This window comes from Haliaeetus albicilla, chromosome W, assembly GCF_947461875.1.
Source record: "Haliaeetus albicilla chromosome W, bHalAlb1.1, whole genome shotgun sequence".
Lineage (NCBI taxonomy): Eukaryota > Metazoa > Chordata > Aves > Accipitriformes > Accipitridae > Haliaeetus > Haliaeetus albicilla.
The window spans coordinates 18,879,705-18,896,055 of record NC_091515.1 but is presented as its reverse complement, the minus strand read 5'-3'; the positions used below and the strand labels follow the sequence as shown (position 1 = coordinate 18,896,055).

Below are 16,351 nucleotides of genomic sequence, written 5' to 3'. Positions count from 1 at the left end.
GGATGTGCTGTCTTGAGACAGGCACCCATTCATGCGCATCAATGGAATTAATTTGAAAATACCTCGACTCTGTGTGTTATTGGCTTGCACACTGGGTAAATGAACCCCATTTGTGGGACAACAGGTGGGAGACATACCCTGTTAAAATGTTCATCTTGATTGGCATCTTTGCCACTTTAGTTCCTGACTGGTTGCCTCCCTGAATTGGCTTAGACTTCTGGCTGGGGGATTCGCCTCATGCCTATGTTTGGCCTAAGTCATTGCTTAGACTTACTATGTCCCTGGGCTTATTTCCAAAGTACAGCGTGTAGAGGTCTGATGTAGTTGCATTTCCCTCTGAGAAACAGAACTGAACATCACTTGGCAATGATGCCCCCAAAAAAACTTGCAGTGAGGATGCAGGGGAGAGGAAAAGAAAAGATTATAGTTATAGATACACATGATTTTTGTTGTGTTTGACTTACTGATTACCCAAGTGCCCTGTAATTTGCCAGTCAGCATGGCCAGCCTATCATTGGGTTAAAAGATGCTTCAGGAAGTGTATTCAGCACAACTCTCTTCTTCAAGAATATCTATATATATATATATATATATATATATATATATAGTATCTTGGAACAGGTATAGCACTAGCTCCCTGAGAATGAAGGTTTTGGCACATGATCGTTTGTTGACTTACCCCAAAGATATACTTCTGGAGTTTCTCTAGCGTGGTAGGAAAAAAATTCAGTAGTTCGGAGTGTGTGGATTGTCCAGCTCATAGTTCACAAACGAGTTTCACCATGTCTAGTGCACACAGGCGACTCATGGGGGGTTACAAAAGTGACCCAGCCTTGGATTGCCTTGAGGCCCTGTCTCTCTGCAGAGACGACTCATGGGGAGCTGTGAAGACAGCTTAGCCCTGGGTTGTCTGATAAACCCTAAACTAAACAGGGTGGTGGCTGCACCATTCAGAGAACCAAAACCTGAACTGAGCCTTGAAATCCCTTAACAAATAGTGTGCCCTGAGTCTCAATCCAACCACTGTTCAGTTGCCTGAGGAAGCAAGGTAAAAAAACCCAAAAGCTGGAGGGTTTCAGTTTCAATTTCAAATGACAACCTTGTGTATTCAAACAATCACAGACCAGCAAAGGAAAGATAAGGGGAAACTCCACTCAGATATACATAATCCATTTAAGCATATATCATAATCCACTCAGACATAGTCATACACACCATTCCACAAGTCAGAGGATAAAAACCCTAAGATTCAGGTTGGAAATGGGGGAGTCACTTCTCTAACTATACAGTTGGCTTGTGAAGGACACGACCTCCCCCTTGATCGGGACGCCGGTCGAGGTAGCTTCCCTGGGATTGAGAGCCCTTACCTGGAGGGGTAAGTGAATATTGTTTATGCTTTAAGTTTGTAAACATGTGTGTGCTTGTGGTTGTCTGTGAATCGCTTGTGGTTGTAATAGTGTGCTACTCTTGCCTTAAAAATTGCAAAAGTGCATTCCTCCATTGTATCTGTAAAACCTGCAATAGTGGCGTGTTAAGTCTGTGAGTGAAGGTCAAGTCATTTGCTTGAACCTTGCAGTTAAGTCTTTTTCCGTCACACGGAGTCAATGTTCTTCCCTTTTCTGTGCTTCAGCATGGATCTATTCAGACTCACTTTGCTAACAAACATGACAGTTTTTCCTTTCGATAGTATTAATTGAAAAAGATGTGATTTTCTCCACAGGAAGCACATCTCCTAAATGTCCATGGATCTTTATAGCCTCTGTTTTTCTGATGATTGGTGCCACAAGGTACCAATCTAAACTGTCAGGGCATGAATTCAAGTCCTGGAGAGAATGTTGGGGTTTTTTTTCTCTTGGTAATTTAGATTGTCACATCTTGCTACTCAATTATCTTTACTATTAAAACATATTTAAGCTCTGCCGAGGAAGCTGAGCATAAACCAAATAAAACAGGTTTGTCTGGTTCTTCTCTGTATAGATGTAGCTTGTCAAAATCTTAACAGAGACTCTGTAAAACCATATCACACACAAAATTAGGTTGAATAAGCAGTAGCCTTTTTTTCTAAAGGCAGGGATTTTTCTTGCTCTGATAGAAGTATATAGATTTTGCAGTTGCTAATTTTAGCTCTATAGTTTACAGTAAATATTCTAAAACTTTTGGAAGGAGAGACAAAGTACATTTAATGTCATGTTCTCTTTGTTCAAAATCAGAAAGCAAGAGCTTTTATGATTTACTTAATGATTAAGTGCATGTTTGCAGTGCTGCAATCTCCTAGGGTTTTGTTAAAGAAAAAAAAAAAAGCAATGGAATTTTGCTCATTGCCATGTTAATTCAGAGCTCCTAAAGGTGTTCATTACCACAGAAGTGCTAATAAATTTAATCAACTGTTCAAGAGCAATTTGGGGTCTTCTAAGTTGTTTTCTGATTATCACTGCTTTATAGATCTGAACTGTTCTTAAGTTAAGGTTTCTCATATTTAAGTGGTCTTGACTGGTATTTCTTCCTTTAAGGGCTCTGTAAGTGCATTAAGTAAAATTGAAGGTCAAGTCACTACATTTTTGGAGGAAATACAAAACTGGCCAATATCTGAAAAAAATTGTTTTTAGAATGTCTTGGACTGTGCATTATTACTGTCCAGTGGATGCATACATGTATAATGTGTAGTACATGTATGATGTAGGGCCACAATGGTGATTAAGGGACTGGAGCATCTCTCCTGTGAGGAAAGGCTGAGAGCTGGGACTGTTTAGCCTGGAGAAGCGAAGGCTCAGCAGGGGGTCTCATCAATGTATATAAATACCTGAAGGGAGAGTGCAAAGAAGACAGAGCCAGGCTCTTTTCAGTGGTGCCCAGGGACAGGACAAGAGAAAATGGGCACAAACTGAAACACAGGAGGTTCCATCTGAATATCAGGAAACACTTTTCCACTGTGAGGGTGACTGAGCACTGTGCTGTAGGAATTATGCAGCCGCCACCTAGATCGTGGTAGCAATTACATGGACGCCACCTCAACAGGGCTCGTCCCTAGGTTCCATTTTAATAAAAGAATCGGAGTTCCTTCTTCTACTATGTTTAATATGCAATAGTAGTTACTGCTCGAGCTGGGTGCCTCCGAAGAGGGACCCTGCCTGTCTATTGTTACCGGATTTTATAGTCTCTATAGGTCGCTTCATTTCCTGATGGCACTTCTGCTCATCCAATCCTGTTCGCAGAGTCTGGGGTCTTCTCTTCTGATTTGCTCTCGCAGCCTCCAGGCACCCTTTTTGTCTGTGTCTTGAGACGTTTCCTTATCTTTTTGTTACAGAATATCGTGTAGTTCAAGTTTTACTTATACTTCCTCACCTACCGGTTACATTTCCATAGATAAAAACAAAGGTTAAAGTACAATTCATGCGGCCTAAGGCTTCATTTACTTTAGTCACTAGTGCTAAGCTCTGGCACAAATTAGTCTCTCACTACAGTGTCGTCCCTTTGTTTTTATTAGCATACCTGCATTATTTATATTATATAGGTGCCGAATATCGATAGCCTCTAATCTGTATACATATTTGAGTATGTGATGGGTTGACCCTGGCTGGACGCCAGGTGCCCACCAAAACCGTTCTATCACTCCCCCATCCTCAGCTGGACAGGGGAGAGAAAATATAACAAAGAGCTTGTGGGTCGAGATAAGGACAGGAGAGATCATTCACCAATTACCGTCACGGGCAAAACAGACTCAGCTTGGGGAAAATTAACTCAATTTATTACAAATCAACCAGAGTAAGGTAATGAGAAATAAAACCAAATCTCAGAACACCTTCCCTCCACCCCTCCCTTCTTCCCGGGCACAACTTCACTCCAGGTTTTCTCTACCAAACCCCCCAGCGGCACAGGGGGGACAGGGATGGGGTTTACGGTCATCACACACTATTTTCTGCCGCTTCAACCCTCCTCAGGGGGAGGGCTCATCACACTCTTCCCCTGCTCCAGCGTGGGGTCCCACCCACGGGAGACAGTCCTCCACGAACTTCTCCAACGTGGGTCCTTCCCACGGGCTGCAGTTCTTCACGAACTGCTCCAGCATGGGTCCTTTCCACAGTGTGCAGTCCTTCAGGAGCACACTGCTCCAGCGTGGGTCCCCCACGGGGTCACAAGTCCTGCCAGAAAACCTGCTCCGTGGGCTCCTCTCTCCACAGATCCGCAGGTCCTGCCAGGAGCCTGCTCCAGTGCAGGGTTCCCACGGGGTCACAGCCTCCTTCGGGAACCCACCTGCTCCGGCGTGGGGTCCTCCACAGGCTGCAGGTGGATATCTGCTCCACCGTGGACCTCCCTGGACTGCAGGGGGACAGCCTGCCTCACCATGGTCTTCCCCACGGGCTGCAGGGGAATCTCTGCTCTGGCGCCTGGAGCATCTCCTCCCCCAAACATGCAGAAGTGGCATTATCAACTGTTTCCCACCCACTGGTCCTATTTTGTATTGATATAGTGCATTTACATCCCTCCCTCCATCCCAAAATCTCTTCCTCACGAGTGTTGCTCTGAATACATAATCGGTAACTATTAGCTGGGGTACCATATCCCAAAGGAGCAGCATGTACCAAAAGGGTGGGCTTCCAATATTTGTCCTGGGACGCCTTGATAGAGATATTGTTCTCGCCATACCATAACTTATTACAATTACAGCAAGACATAGCTAGGTACTGCTGTGTCATATTCCACGGCTCCATTTCCCAATTCACTTGAGGTTCCCCTATGGTGCTGTTGTAGAGGAAAGCAAAAATCCAACAATTTGTATGGCTGGTTGTATTGGTTTTATGTGGCAAGGTTTTGGTAGCGGGGGGGGGTTACAGGGGTGGCTCCTGTAAGAAGCTGCTGGAAGCTTCCCCTGTGTTCAAGAGAGAGCGAGCCCATACCAGCCGGCTCTAAGACGGACCCGCCGCCGGCCAAGGCCGAGCCAATCAGCGATAGTGGTAACGCCTCTGTGATAACATTTCTAAGAAGGAAAAAAAGTTGGGACGCGGAGAAAACAGCCACCGGAGAGAGGAGTGAGAACATGTAAGAGAAACAAGCCTGCGGACACCAAGGTCAGTGCAGAAGGAGGGGGAGGAGATGCTCCAGGCGCCGGAGCGAAGATTCCCCTGCAGCCCGTGGTGAAGACCCTGGTGAGGCAGGCTGTCCCCCTGCAGTCCAGGGAGGTCCACAGTGGGGCAGATATCCACCTGCAGCCTGTGGAGGACCCCACGCCGGAGCAGGTGGGTTCCCGAAGGAGGCTGTGACCCCGTGGGAACCCTGCGCTGGAGCAGGCTCCTGGCAGGACCTGCAGATCTGTGGAGAGAGGAGCCCACGGAGCAGGTTTTCTGGCAGGACTTGTGACCCCGTGGGGGACCCACGCTGGAGCAGTGTGCTCCTGAAGGACTGCACACTGTGGAAAGGACCCATGCTGGAGCAGTTCGTGAAGAACTGCAGCCCGTGGGAATGGCCCACGTTGGAGAAAGTTCGTGGAGGACTGTCTCCCGTGGGTGGGACCCCACGCTGGAGCAGGGGAAGAGTGTGATGAGCCCTCGCCCTGAGGAGGCGAAGCGGCAGAAAATAGTGTGTGATGACCGTAAACCCCATCCCTGTCCCCCTTGTGCCGCTGGGGGGGCTTGGTGGAGAAATCCGGGAGTGAAGTTGTGCCCGGGAAGAAGGGAGGGGTGGAGGGAAGGTGTTCTGAGATTTCGTTTTATTTCTCATTTACCTTACTCTGGCTGATTTGTAATAAATTGAGCTAATTTTCCCTAAGCTGAGTCTGTTTCGCCCGTGATGGTAATTGGTGAATGATCTCTCCTGTCCTTATCTCGACCCGCAAGCTTTTTGTTATATTTTTCTCTCCCCTGTCCAGCTGAGGATGGGGGAGTGATAGAACGGTTTTGGTGGGCACCTGGCGTCCAGCCAGGGTCAACCCATCACACTGGTTAAGGAAATTAAGGTTTGCAATGATTTGGTAAGGGGATGGGGCATTCCAGTGCCATAGCACCTCCCTCCGCCAAGGAGCATTAGCCACGCTCCAAGCCAAAACAGTTTGGTTGTCCAATTTGCAATCTGGCACGAGCAGCCTCAATGATTACCTGTTGATGTGATTGGCACGAACAGCACCAATTAATATGGCTTGCTGCTCCTTTCCGAGTTATACTTCCCCAGCTCCACCCTTGTGGTTTATTTTCCCAATTTCCCCTAAAACATTGGGTATACCATTGAGGATTACATGGTCCACGATTTTACACGTTAACCATATCCATCCCTGTTGGTAAAACCGTAGTCCCTCTCCCCTTGGAGCAGATATCCAGGAAGGAAACCACTCCTGTAAGGGTGATGAATACACCAAGAGGGACAAATCCTTTTGTTCACAATCCCTGATGGTCTGCTTGGCCAGGCATCTGGAGACTTTTGAGTCCAGGTAGCTCTAGAAAGGAAAGAAGAGGAGCACAAATTCAGAATTCCTTCATACTCCAGGAATTTAAATGGTTTCAGTGTCCAGAGTAGCGGTCATGGTTGAGTTCCTCGTTGCCCATTGTTCATCTACTGGATAGTTCTCGGGTAGCTGCTTAACGTGAGAATGGTGAACCCAAGTTTCTTTCCCTGCAACTTTCACAGCAAAAAAAGAAAGAACTTAATAAGACCCTCCCACCTGGGTTCCAGTTTAGACTTACAGGAAAAACCTTTATTAAGACTTTATCTCCTGGCTGTAAATTATATACCTGTATCTCTGGAAGGGTAGGTTGACAACACCCTTTTAACTTTGAAATTTTCTTGTAATTTTAAAACGTACTGTATTAAGCGCTCATCTCCATTCAAGAAGCTGGTCTTGGCCAGGATATAAGTCCTTGGTATAGTTAAGTGCCTTCCGAAAAGGACCTCAGCAAGTGATAGCCCTATGGGTTGCCTTGGGGCATTCTGGAAGTCCCACAAAGCTATATTTAATGTTTCCGGCCATTTTAATCCTGTGTGTGTGCAGATTTTAGCTATTTTCCTTTAATAGTTTGGTTCGTCCTCTCTACCTGTCCAGATGCTCGAGGGTGGTAAGGGGTGTGTAGTCGTCTTTCTATTCCCAAGCTCCTGTAAATTTGATTGATTATGTCTGCTGTAAAATGTGATCCTCTATCTGACCCAATAGATTTGGGTACTCCATACCTAGGAATAATTTCTTTAAGGAGAGCCTTTATTACTCCTCCAGCGTCTGCCTTGTTGGGAAAACTTCTACCCACCCTGATAACTGATCTACTATTACTAACAAGTGCTTGTATCCATTTACTGCAGGCATGTCGGCATAGTCTACCTGTAGCCTCTGGAACGGGAAAAAGGCCCATGGTCAACTTCCTAGTTCTCATGATGGCTTTGTGTCCGAGAATTTTTGGCAAGTGGGACAGGTATCGATAATTCTTTTGGTGGCCGCATAGACACCTGGTACAGCCCATACTTGCTGTACTTGATTAACCACTGCTTCTATTCCTCCATGAGCTTTATCATGGAACCATCTAGGTATAGTCATCAGGTATCTTTTTGGTAGAACAGGTTTTCCCCCTATTGTCCATATCCCATCTTCATTTTCTACTGCTTTCCATTTTTTCCATCGTTCCTTTTCTTCACTTGTCACCTCAGATCAGTATAATTTTTCAGGATGATTGACACCTGGCCACGAGCTCCTATCCATATCAACCACCATAATAATTATCACAGGTTGGCGGGCTGTGGCTTTCACAGCTGCATCAGCTAAAGCATTCCCTCGGCTGATTATGTTAGTCCCCCTTGTATGGGCTGGACAGTGAACTACAGCGATCTCCTTGGGAAGCTGGACTGTATCTAATAGGTCCCAAATTTCTGTTCGGTTGGCCACAGCTTTTCTGGAGCAGGTGAGAAACCTCTGTTCCTTCCACAACATGCCTGTTGCGTGACATACTCCAAAGGCATATCTTGAATCTGTATACATGGTTATTCGCTTTCCACTCCCCAGGCGGGCTGCTCAGGCCAGTGCAATCAACTCTGCCTCTTGAGTGCTTATTGTTGCTGGAAGGGGTCCAGTGTCTATAACCTGCCGTTGGTCTGTAATTGCATAACCAGTCTTTCATTGTCCTTGTAAATAGTAGGACTATCCATCTGTAAACAAAACAAGATCTGGGTCTTGTAAGGGGAAGTCTGTAAGATCTGTTCGCGGTTTACTGACAGTTCGGAGTACCACATCACATTGATGATGCTCTTCCCCTTCTCCAGGTACTGGTAATAGTGTTGCAGGATTCAACGTATCACACCTTTTTAGAGTCATGTTACCTGCATTCAAGAGAGTTAGTTCATATTATGCACGTGCTGGGGAGACAAGGCTTGTGTCACATGTTGTTTAAGAAGCAATTCAACTTCATGTGGCACGTGAATTGTAACTGGGTGCCCTAATACTAAAGGTCGGCTCTTTTCCACTATTGTAGCTGCTGCTGCCACTGACCTAATGCATGCTGGAGCCCTTCCCGCCACCGGATCTAATTGAACAGAGTAATATGCTACAGATCTTTGATGAGGTCCCAATCTCTGTGTTAAAACTCCGCTTGCCACTCCTTTCCTTTCGTGTATGTATAGATCAAAGGGTTTTGTATAATCTGGAAGTCCTAAGGCTGGGGCCGAGGCCAAGGCCCCTTTTATGGCTCTAAAGGCCTTTTCCCATTCTGGTCCCCAAGTAATGGGTTCTATTTCTTCATCCTTAGTTGCCTCTGTCAGGAACTTCATTAGTTCCCCCAGTCCCGGTATCCACGGTCAGCAGAAACCAACCGCACCTAGAAAACCTCGTAGCTGTCTCTTCGTAACTGGCCGAGGATTTTCAATTATAGCTTTTACTCTTTCTGGATCTATCACTTGCTGTCCTTCCTTTAAAATGAATCCTAGATATCTGTGGCAGTACACTCCCCCCACCAGGAAACAAAACTTCCCCAGGCAGGGAGGAGAGGAAAAAAAACCCAAACCCTAGAGGCCACAGGTTGAAAATCGAACTGACCAATCAAACGCGCCAGGTACACGGAAGTGTTGACCTTTTGGCCAATAGGGATTAAATGACCACAGATCAGATTCGACAAGGGTATAAACGGGGTCCCACCAGAGGACATGTTGGAATCAGTCCTCCTCGGAGCCGCGGGTCTGCAGTCGGGGACTCTCCCCCTTGGGTCGGGGCACTGCCCAAGGTAACCCCTCAAGGGAGAGAGCCCTCATCTTTTAGGTGAGTGATATGCGCATCTTGAGTCATCGCTTTTAAATCTTAAGGATTCTTAAGTTGGCTGTGTAGTACTAATTCCCCTTACATCATTGAGCCTGTAGTTCACTATTGTTACCGGAGTTCTAACTTTTTACTGAAGAATAAATCTGACTTTTAACACCTTTGGATTTGATTGTGCGTGCCTCCGTAACATTTTAAATTGGTACAGCGAGCAGGGTGGTGTTAATAGAGGAATTATGACGGAAGCACAGCTGTAGCCCTTCTCCCCCAGGTATGGAATGGGCGAAGAAGTGGTCCAACCCAGCAGCGGTTGTGGAGAGAATAGAACTATGCCGTGGAAGTAGTCGAGACGGCAAAGGCAAAGGCATTATGTGTGCCCTCTTAGGAGCCTGCTTGATTCAAGCACAAAACCAAAAGAGTGATTCTGATCAAAAGCAAGGGGAAATAGACTCTGATGAAAACAGCTCTGAAGAGGTAGAGGAATTGGAGGAAAGGGACGTGCGACCCCTTATTAAAATAAAAAGGCACACGGTCCGCATGGTGGTGTTGAGGATTTCTTGGCTGGGCGAGGGCATGTGAGCAATCCAGCCGTTAGGTGGGAACGAAGCATAAGTTTACAAAGTGCTGGAGCAGACAAGGACGCTGTGTCCTTGTACGCTGGGAAAAGGAAGATAAGAAGAGCCTGACAAACAACTCCCGGATGCCGAAGAATGAGATAAGTAACTGCTGGACACCTCGTGAAGAAGCTTGCACAGCCAATAGAGGATAAGATAGTGTCGCGTGCACTGGGGTATTGTACCAATTAGAGTATTGTATAAGGCGCGTGCACAAGCGCATAAGGTATATAACTGTGCTAAAAGTTGTAGTAAATGGACTTCACTTGATCACATTAGTCTGTGTGTGATGTCCCCTGTGGATCCTCCGCAACATTTGGCGCCCGAACAGGGACCCTCAGATCAGTACTTTATCGTCTCTACGAGAATTTCTGGTGCAGCTGAACCGACGAGGGAGCGGAGGAGCCGGCCGAGAGTGTTCCTGCTGCCCTGGCAGGATGGCATGAACTTCAGCTAAGCTGAGAAGAACGACATGAACTTTAGCTGAACTGGGAAAACGAGGAGACGCGCGAAAGCTTGAATCTCGCCCTGATCAGGTGAGCAGCCGGAGAAGGAGATGGGGTTGGACAAAAGGCAGGAAGCAGTCCTAAAGCTCCTTCGTAATTTTCTCTCTGAGAGAGGACTGAAATTCGACAATTCTGTGTTAAAGGGGTTGCTTTTATGGGCCTGGAAGAAAGAACTTATCCCGAGTGTAAATGTCGCATTTGAAGAAGCGACCTGGGATAATATAGGCAAGGTGCTGTGGGACGCTACTAGCTGCAGGGGGGGTAAGGTAAAGGAGATGAAAAAATATGCAGAGCACTGGAAGGTAATTCGGGACATGCTGGAGACAATGAGGGCGGACCGGCAGGCAGCCGCCGCTGCCCGCGCGGCGGTGACCCCCTCTGCTGCCTCCACGGCTGCCGCGTCAGCCTACCCCGATGGAGTTGGGGGGATATTCTCTACACAACTATCTCAGCCCCCCCAACATCCATTTCCATTAACGCTAAGACGCCTGCACAGACACAGCCTTTGCCTATACCCAGCCAGGCCGCTGGTGCCGAAAAAATTCCCCCATCTGTTACTCCGCAAAAAAGGGGAATTAGGGGGGGCCGATTGTTGCCCGACAGATCCGAAGCCGACAGAGTCGGGGGTGACTAATGCGGATAAACAGATTGCGGGGGAGAGGGAACCATCTCCATCGGGTAGTGCGATGGAAGAGCTGAGGGAGGTGGTGAACCAATTACAACAACTGACAGTACGGTCGGAAGAACCAGAAGTGAGGGAGAAACGGTCATCCTCCCGAAAGGATGAACCGAGAAGGCAAGAGAACGAAGATTCTGGCCATATGCCAGTCCCGCTCCCTCTTCCCCCCTTCTCGCCACCCCCTCCGGCACCTCCCTCGGCCCCTCCCCTCCCGCCCCCTCCACCGCCCCCTCCCGCCCCCTTCTCACCACCCCCTCCGGCACCTCACCTCCCCTCCCGCCCCTCCCTCCTCCCCTCCCTTTCCGCCCCCCCCTCCGCCCACTTGCAGCGGCGCGTGACAGCCGGCCATGGAGCGGCCGCCGCCAGCCGCGGCCGCGGCCGGCCCCCGGGCAGAACCATCCGCGCCCCCGCCCCCGCCCTTTCATCCATCCCGCCTCTCGGAACCAGAGACGGTGAAACCAACTGCGCCCGCGATAGGCGCGAAGTCGCCTGCAGTAGCCGCTGCAGACGAGAGGGAGAGGCATTGGAGGGGAGTAATAAAAGATGCCATTATAGAAGGGACTATGCTCCAAGCATTCCCAGTTATTGCACTAAATGGACAGAAAAAATGGGAGGCGTTTGACTGGAAGGTCATTGAGAAATTAAAGAATGCTGTGAGTCAGTATGGAATCAAATCTGCGTTAGCTCACCGAATACTGCAATTCATTTTTTCTGCTAGATACGCTGATACCTCAAGATATTAAACAGATAGCACAGTTGGTTTTGGAGCCCTCCCAAATGTTAGTGTTTTTCCGACAGTGGGAGACGCTCTGTGATCGGGAACAAGCAACACCACAACAACAAACAGATCCCTTATGGGGAGTAACCACGCAGATGCTGATGGGTTCTGGACCCTTCGCATCAGGGAACGCTCAGTTACAATGTATCACTGAGGTTCATCATCTATCACAGATCTTGGCATATCAAGCTTTTCTTACCATACCAGACAATATGCGAAGCCATACTTTTACTCAGGTGAAACAGGAGCATAACAAACCTTTCGCACAGTTTATTAATAGACTGCATAGGGCAATCTATGACCACCCTGACATGAACGAGGGCATGAAAGAAAACATGTTCAAAATACTCGCTTTTGAAAATGCTATTGAAAAGACACGCAAAGCATTGTGTAATTTGCCGAAAAATGCAGCCGTCGTTGATATGATAGAAGACATGGATCGATCACTGGACTCAAAGAAAGTAGCCTATGTTGCCGCAGCTCTACAAGGAGCTATAAAGAAGCATAAGGCCAGTAAGACACCCTTGGTCAAGTGTTTTAACTGTGGCAAATGTGGACACATTAGGAGCAAATGTACACTTTCTGCTAACAGTAAGTGCTGCAACAAGTGTAAGAAAGATAACCATACCACCAAGAATACAGGAAGAAGGGAAACTTTACACCGACCGCGAAGGCCCCTCGCGCAACGACACAAACGCAAGGGGCTTGGGCTGCCAGCCCTCAGGCAACCTCACAACCACCAGATCCGCCACTGCAGGAACCTCTGGAGTGGATGTGGAAACTGCAGTAGACATTACGTTGGTGGATGCAGGGGTACACTTGGTGGATAGCAACATAAAGGGACCACTGGGGCTCGGGCTTAGTGCATTTGTGATGGGACGATCTTCAACAGCTCTAAAAGGAATTCTGGTAGTCCCAGGGCTTATTGATGCAGATTTTTGTGGGCCTGTGAAAATTATGATTCATGTTTTAATCCCTCCTGTTTCTATTCCTAAAGGTACCAGAATAGCACAATTAGTTCCATTCAGGTCGTGTGTTCCAAACCCAGGTGAAGTACAACGTGGAGATGGTGGATTCGGCTCCACAGGGAAACCACAGGTGTACCTTGCCATGGACATGACAAGAGGTAAACCAGAAAAGGTAGCGCAATTGGAAGGGCCTGACGGAGCTATCGTCAAGAAACCGATGACAATCGATACAGGAGCTGATGTTACGATTATTTCACGATATATTTGGCCTCCATCATGGCCATTGATCAATCCAAATTTTGGCATTGCAGGGATAGGGGGCACACAAGCCACCTTAGTAAGTCAGCTACCCATTACATTTGTGTTCCCCAACGGTGAACACGTTATGACGCGTCCGTATGTCATGACTACCCCAACTGAATTGTTTGGCCTCATAGGCCATGATTTATTGAGCCAAATGAAGGCAATGTTAGTGACCCATCCTTTTTAGGAGCAGTCACTGAGGGGCAGCCAATCCTGAAAATTAGCTGGAAAAGAGATGAGCCTGTTTGGATTGATCAGTAGCCGCTAAATTCTGAAAGGCTGCTAAAAATACAAGAGTTAGTTGAGGAGCAATTGAGAGCGGGACATGTTGTTCCCTCTACTAGTCCATGGAATACACCAATATTTACCATTCCCAAGAAAAGTGGGAAATGGAGACTGTTACATGATCTCAGAGCTGTGAATGCGGTGATGCACAGTATGGGAGCCCTGCAGCCGGGTTTGCCGTTTCCAGTTATGCTTCCAGAAGAATGAGATTTGTTAATTATAAATCTAAAGGATTGTTTTTCACCATTCCCTTGCACCCAGATGACGCTGAACGGTTCGCCTTTTCGGTACCATCGATTAACAAGGCAGAGCCCTATAAGAGATACCATTGGGTCGTGTTACCGCAAGGAATGCGCAATTCCCCCACGATGTGTCAGGTGTATGTGGCCTGGGCATTAGAGCCTGTAAGAAAGCAGTTTCCTCAGTTAATTATTTATCATTATATGGATGACATTTTGATAGCGGGAAGGAGCTTGCCACAGGATGAAATTTTAACTCAATTACAGGACACCTTAAGCCATCGCGGATTAATAATCGCTCCTGAAAAGGTGCAAAAGGCAGCACCTTGGAAGTATTTGGGGTGGCACATAGATGCTAGCAATGTTAAACCTCAGAAGGTTCAAATAACATCAGAAATTTCAACGGTGCATGATGTCCAGAAGCTTGTGGGAGATATCCAGTGGCTGTGGAGTCTTTGCGGTATCACTAATGACGATATGGCCCCTCTGGTAGAACTCTTGGGTACGAGCGCACATGCAGATGAGAAACGGGAAATGACAGAGCTGACCAATTGGTTGCAGCGGCATGGGAGCCTCCTCCAGGGAATCATTTTCAACAAGCACGGCAATCACATGCGTTCTTGCACCAACCTGCTAGGATGTTAGCAAAGCAATTTGACTTACCACTCACTGATGCCCAAGGTATCGTTAAAGCATGCCCCGATTGTCAAAAGGAAGGGCTGGGCTTGGGCTGTGAGGTTAACCCACGAGGTCTTTTGCCATTGCAGTTGTGGCAAATGGATGTCACCCATGTCATGTGGTTTGGTGCAAAGAGTTATGTGCATGTGTGTATTGATACCTCTTCTGCTGCCACGTGGGCCACGGCACAAACTGGAGAAAAGGCCTTACATGTTGAACGACATCTTCATGCTTCTTTTGCAGTGCTGGGTGTGCCTAAAGAAATTAAGACGGACAACGGCCCAGCCTATGGTTCTACACGATTTGCTTGATTTTGTAATTTGTGGGGAATTCACCATGGTACGGGTATTCCACATCTTCCCACAGGACGGGCTATTGTCGAACGGGCCAACCAGATCCTAAGGAGCATGCTGCAAAGACAAAAGGGGGGAACCCAGGGCTTACTCCCAGAGGAACGATCGGCCAAAGCCTTATTTGTGCTAAATTATCTTAGATTGACAGGTGATCACAAAGACCCACCAATGGTAGTGCATCATGCTCTTTTACAGGCGGAAAGGACGCAACAAAGTACAGGCATCATGGTAATGTATAAGGACCCAGAATCCAGGAAATGGTGCGGACCAGCAGAAATAAAACTTACTGGGAGAGGGTATATGTGTCTGCTTACAGATCGAGGCCTTTGCTGGATCCCGGCTAAGTGGGTCAAGCCATGGCTTCGCACTGATGCTGGACCCGGAATCGTCCCAATGGCAACTGGGACGGCACCGGCGGGTGCTGGAGCCACTGGTCCGACAGATTCTGACTAACAGAGTATTACACTTTAGAGGACTAGCGGACATTGAGTCCTTCAGGGAGGTTTTTAGAACAGCGTGCCTTATTGTATATAGAACTTGCTTTAGGTAAAAAGTGTGCTAAGCATAATTTGGTTAAACATAGTGTGATTACGGGAAGACAGTGTGGGGTAAACGTAAAAGTTAGTTAAAGCCAAAATTAGGGGTAAGGTCTATTTCCATTAATAACCTGGGAACGAGGTTGATTGTGTTTCCACAGATACAAGCCCATGACAGACTCCTGTTGAATTTGCACGACCATCATCATCTGGAGCATCATAGATGGTGTGGCAATATGAATACCACCTCAGTCAAAAACTAATGTATAGGTCACCTTGGCTAACATAACAGGTCAAGATTCTCTGTGCATTGCTACTGCATCATAAAGCCCACGAACCAATAGACAAGATGGCTATGACTCGTGCAGCGCGCCTGGCCAGCGAGCGCATGCATCATAGGTTGCAACCGAGGCGGATTTTGGCACCCGCTGGCCACGTGTGCTGAAACCCGTTCCTCTGCAAATGTATAAATACGGGGATTTTCCGAAGAGCATCGGGCTGGTGTACGGCGAGGCCATTGTTGCCTCTGTGGGGACGCCCACGGAAAGCTGGCACTTAACGATTGCTGGGCTGAGTTCGTGGAGCAAGATGGCACAAGAATGTATGGATGGTTCATCTTCCTCATAGTCCTCATGGTCTGGGTTATTAGGGGTAATGGGTTGGCTCAAAGAATTATGGGCATTATTGTAGTTATTGTGATTTTAGCTATTGTAATAATTTTACCTTGTTCAGCTTGTTAAGGAAAAATGGCATCCCTTATAATAGCACAGGCCAGGCCATTGTAGAATGAGCACATCAAACCTTAAAGACCCTGCTCGATCGGCTTAGGGAGGGGGAGCAGGCAGAGCCCTCCTGGTTATGGGATAACTCACCTGTTCTCCGTACGCAGCGTCTTCTGTTAACTGCGTTAACTTCATTAAATCAGACAGTTCAAGGGGACCTGGAGCAGACGGCGGCGCAACGACATTTTACGAGCACGGAAGAGAAAGGCCCCTACCCGTTGGTCCGCGTGCGTGACCTTCAGACACGCCAATGGGATGGGCCGTTTGAGCTGCGTTGTCTCAGGCGAGGGTACGCCCGTGTACAGATGCCTGAAGGGCTACTGAAATGGGTCCCTAGTCGTATGGTTCGTCCTGCCCTAACCTCGTAGTGTTTGAGTGTTTTTTCCTTACAGATCGCTGTCATCCTTTCCTGGCTT

General features: G+C 47.5%; 1 long non-coding RNA gene across 1 annotated transcript in view; it reads left to right on the top strand.

The window, feature by feature from the left end:
• The window catches only part of LOC138683452 (uncharacterized), a 117,695-nt gene extending 102,674 nt beyond the window's left edge, over positions 1-15,021 (top strand). The window contains exon 3 of the long non-coding RNA XR_011322979.1: positions 14,934-15,021. This is a non-coding gene — a long non-coding RNA (uncharacterized lncRNA). The remainder of the gene's footprint in view (positions 1-14,933) is intronic.
• Positions 15,022-16,351: the final 1,330 nt, after the last annotated feature.